General features: G+C 30.7%; 1 long non-coding RNA gene across 3 annotated transcripts; it reads right to left on the bottom strand.

Annotated features, from left to right (window-relative positions):
- Positions 1 to 1,013: 1,013 nt before the first annotated feature.
- On the bottom strand, positions 1,014 to 4,552 carry LOC145602267 (uncharacterized). 3 transcript variants are annotated; one of them, XR_014104523.1, is made up of 5 exons: positions 4,414 to 4,552; positions 4,110 to 4,192; positions 2,915 to 2,941; positions 1,898 to 1,999; positions 1,014 to 1,329 (listed from the first exon to the last, which is right to left on the bottom strand). It is a non-coding gene; the product is annotated as an uncharacterized LOC145602267 (long non-coding RNA). The 3 variants fall into 3 exon arrangements; XR_014104522.1 differs by having other exon boundaries at positions 1,898 to 2,941; XR_014104521.1 differs by lacking the exon at positions 2,915 to 2,941.
- Between the last annotated feature and the right edge of the window lie 307 nt (positions 4,553 to 4,859).

Here is a 4,859-nt window from a genome sequence, read left to right as displayed (position 1 = left end):
AAATGAAAGTCATTTGCATTACACAATGCTAATTTAGTCAAATGAAAGTCAAACACATTTAAACAAAGCTTTTTGAATCAAATGAAAGTCAAATGTATTCGACAAAGCTAATTAAGTCAAATGAAAGTCAAACACATTCAACAAAGCTTTTAGAATCAAATGAAAGTCAAATACATTAAAACTAAGCTTTTTGAATCAAATGAATGTCAAGTGCATTCCACTATGCTAATTGAGTCAAATGAAAGTCAAACACATTCAACAAAGCTAATTGAGTCTAATGAAAGTTAAACACATTCAAACAAAGCTTTTAGAATCAAATCAAAGTCAAATACATTCAAACAAAGGTTTTTGAATCAAATGAAAGTCAAACACTTTCAACAAAGCTTTTAGAATCAAATGAAAGTCAAATACATTCAAACAAAGCTTTTTGAATCAAATGAATGTCAAGTGCAATCCACTATGCTAATTGAGTCAAATGAAAGTCAAACACATTCAACAAAGCTAATTGAGTCAAATGAAAGTTAAACACACTCACTACTTGAAATACCGTGGTTTTTGGACGCTTTTGAAGCTTATTTTTGACATAAAAAAGCATCGAAAAATATTTTCTCGACGCTTCTAAAAAGCGTTGCAAAAACGTGAGTCGAGAAATTTGATGGACGCCAAAAAGCGTCGCAATTCTCGACGCTTTTTATTGTCTAAATTTTTTTACGAAGCGTCGTAACTAGTATTAGGTCGCGCACTTTCTCAAATTTGGCGACGCTTTTTTGTGTCTGTAATGACTAAATTGGCGACGTTTTTTTTTGTCCCTAGTTTCACATACTAAATAACCTATATATTGTCGACGCTTTTTTTCTATCCTTATTTTCAAATAAGGCGACACTATTTCTAGTCCCTATTCTTTGTAAATATATCTAGTGAGGGCAATATTTTTAGCAAAAATAAAATATAGTTCAATTGCAAAGATACGCTATCAAAGTATTTAAAAAAATCAAAAGAAAAGTTTACTCAAATTCAATTTTATTCATAATCAAAGAAGAGTACAACTTATCATATGTACAATATATTGTGCCAAAAACCAAATTATTCTAACTTTATTGATCTAAGCTAGAATGATAAAAGAAAAGTACAAAAAATTTTTATGTATAAGACATAATATCTTAAACAGCTAAAATTATATAAAAATGTTTAATTGCAATTCTCCACTTATATCGAAAAATTGCAGCGGGCTTCTCACAATTGAGTTTGGTACTACTAAAACGTCTTCATAGAACCACTTGATTAATAACTTTGACATACACTAGGACATAAAATAATCACAGCAATATCCTGCACCAATAACAAGCATGTCAAAAATTGAAGTTAAAATTTGCCGTATATTTTTGCTACTTGAGTAAAACTTGTAATTAGTTAGTGGATTATAGTCCCTAACAGAACAACAATTATACATTATATACTACACTAACAAAACAGAGCTTATAAGATAGTTAATAGATTACAACCCCAGTTGAACAACAATTTATCCTCTGCGATTATATATATTAAATAATTACACTACTAAATTCAGAGGATCAAAATAGGTACTAAATCATAGAAGACAAATGAACATGTTTATTCTCATCTAAAGATAGATATAATTCATTCATTCAAATTAACAAAAATATTTTAAATAGTAATTCACACGGATAAGCATGGCAAAACTAGTACCCTACTACCTTTACCTTTTCGGTGTGTGTTCAATAGAGAACTAGTTTATTTTGGAGCTGTGGAAGGTATAGTGAACTTATACATATGAGTGTGTATATGTTTAGGAACATAAATTGATAATCAGAAACCTACAACTTTTATAATAATAGGAATTTATATGAAACAATTATTATTGGTTAGGATTAAAAACCTGTGGAGAACCCAAGTAAGCAGCCAACTCTTGTTATTTTGACCTCTTGCTGATAAAATTCTTGCCTCAGTATAAAATGTAACGAACAAACGAATCCTTCCCCTATTGCCAGTCACTTAATAGTTAATATTCAGTAAAGCACAAAAAATCAAGCATTTGTTTACAATGCAAGAACACAACCATACTTTTTTAAACTAATACATTATATATTAACTGGAGGAAAAATAGTCTAAAAGAAATAAGAAAAGCCAGAGTATTCAATATAGCAAGCCTACCCAACTCAACACAACAACCCAAACAAGCGTCAAGTAAAAAAACAGCCCCGCTGCGATATAAATAAGGCAGCAGGCCACAGAAGTTTCCAGAAGGCATAACTCCTAGCATAAAATTCCAAATAGAGAAATTCTTGAGCCTAAATTGGAGAACTTTTTGAGATTTATAATTTTCATGAAGGGACTAGGGGCCAAAAACGACTGCAGGTCTTTGCCTTCAGAGTTGCTGCATTTCTTAAACCAAAATGTAAACAAGAAATCAGTGTTTTAAAACAATTGTTATGTTCTACAATTTCTACAGCAATATAGCATATGGATTTTACATATTGTACACAATTAATTAAGGTTTCATAAACTTTTAATCAACTACCCAACACCAAATCTCTTTTTTTGACAAATACCCAACAGCAAATCTCATGAGTCTGACTTTATACTAGAAAAGATATTTCAACATGTGATCGCTTTTACACAGAGATGACTCTATAGCCTCAAAATGATATAGACTAGAGTCATTACCTGCACAGTTGTCATGCAAGCTCAAGCATATAATTCCAAACTTATATATTCAACAGTCTAATTTCAAATATCTCACAAAACATCACTAACATTACATGTAATTTAAGGAGAGGAGCGAGACGGAGTCCACTAATATCCAGGTAATTTTAACTTTCAAGAAAAATCGAAGATCCAAGAAAGCAATAGTCCAATATTAGCATGAAAAGACAACTTGTGAGGGAAAAATTACCCAAGAGAGAATTGGCAGAGAAGAGACCTGGCAACAACAGAAAAAAGAATACTGAAACCAGCTTTTCAGATCAAAGACCAAACTTTTCACACAAAATATTAATTAAAATTACCTAATTGACAAATATGCCGAGATAGACATCCTTCTAAATTATCTATTCTATTATAAAACAAGACTTTAACAGTGACAACATGGACTGACATTCATGATATTCAATACATACAGACTCTCAAAGATAAGGCCCACACAAAATTGTTTCAGCATACACCTCTAGCAAAACAGTCTCCAAAATTAGTTGAAGAGTACAGATTAAAATAGTGTGTTACAAAGTTCAATTTAAGCTAGCTCATTGTAACTTCAGAGTATAACTCAACAATCAAACGAACATTTTATCTCATATTTATATTAAAATTGAAACATGGAACTAACTACATACAAAGCTATAGCTGATAGAGTGATAGGAATAGGATAAAATGAACCTTAAACCCAATAAATTAGAGAAAGCTTTTTTTCGCGGCTATGAAGCGTAAAAAGTTATCAAGAGCTTGTTTTCTTTAAGCTAATCTGTACTTGATTTAATAGGCATTGGCTCTTTCAACAAAAAGATCAGTAAATTTTTTCTAAAAATAATAAAATGCTAGAGCTTAGAGAAAAACAAAATTAAGATGAGTAACACCAATTACAAAACAATGAGAAATGACAATTGATAATAAATCGATTACAAACACCAAGTACAACCATCATGAATGAATAGAACCCAAGATAGGAAGGTTAGTCATATCCGCCTCTATGTCACTAATGCTACTAAAATTCACCGGTAATCAGTAGATTATACTCGGGATTATACTCTAGAGCGTAGCTTATTAAATGGATAATATTCATGTCAAATTCTGATTATATATAAATAAATTAGTTGTTTTATGTGAGACCTTCTTTATCGACATCTAAGAGCAATGTTTTTTTAAAACTCTAATAAGCAAGAAATTTCAATGTCAAGTTTTTTCATACCATAATTAAATAGAGCTAAACAAATGAAATTTGCAATCCACTAATGTATAAAAAAAAATTATCTAGAAACTACGAGATTTAATTGAAGAATAGAAATTTAACAAGATCTATAACCTAGGGTTTTGAAACAAGTAAAATTGGGTAATTGCAACTTGCAAGTATTGAAACTTAAAAGAGAAGAATATACCTTTAAATGTTTAGATTGTCGAAAGAATTGAGATAGGTAACTGGAAAATTCATCAAAAATATTTACCCCAATTTGTGGTAGATCTGGAAGCAGAAAGATGAAAAAAAAGAGAGAATGGAAGCGAAAATCAAAGAACAATTATAGCAAAAAAATCAAAAAATCAAAGAAAAAGTTGATGCAATGATAAAAACATACCAGTCAGTAGTAGAGAAATTCGAATGATATATTAGCAAAATGGCAATATGCAACAAAATTATGATAAAGATCAACAAGATACTAGCAACGAGTAAAGGAAGGAAATTACCACAACTGTAGATCTTGTTGAAGAAATTGAAGAAATTCTAGAGAAAATGGCGAGTGCTCTGTAATTAGGTTTAGGTTGATGGAGGAAGTTTTGCGCTGAGGAGGTGATGTACAGTAAGTTTTGCCGCATATCTTTTATTGAAGTCACATGTCGATCACATGAATGTCTAGACGCTTTTCCCTGCCGAGACTTTACTTCGACGTGAAAAACCGTCTATAATATACGGAATCTAAATTTTTATATTAACGGCTGCTACACTGTGTCGATCCAATAGCGTCGAAAAACCAAGGGATTTGTAGTAGTGACTAAAACAAAGCTTTTTGAATCAAATGAAAGTAAAATGCATTCAACAAAGCTAATTGAGTCAAATGAAAGTCAAACACTTTCAACAAAGCTTTTAGAATCAAATGAACGTCAAATACATTCAAACGATGTTTTTTTAATAA

This window comes from Chenopodium album, chromosome 21 (genome assembly GCF_948465745.1).
Source record: "Chenopodium album chromosome 21, dcCheAlbu1.1, whole genome shotgun sequence".
NCBI classification, from domain to species: Eukaryota; Viridiplantae; Streptophyta; class Magnoliopsida; order Caryophyllales; family Amaranthaceae; genus Chenopodium; species Chenopodium album.
The sequence above is the reverse complement of the archived record's forward strand: the minus strand, read 5'-3'. Positions and strand labels throughout refer to the sequence as shown.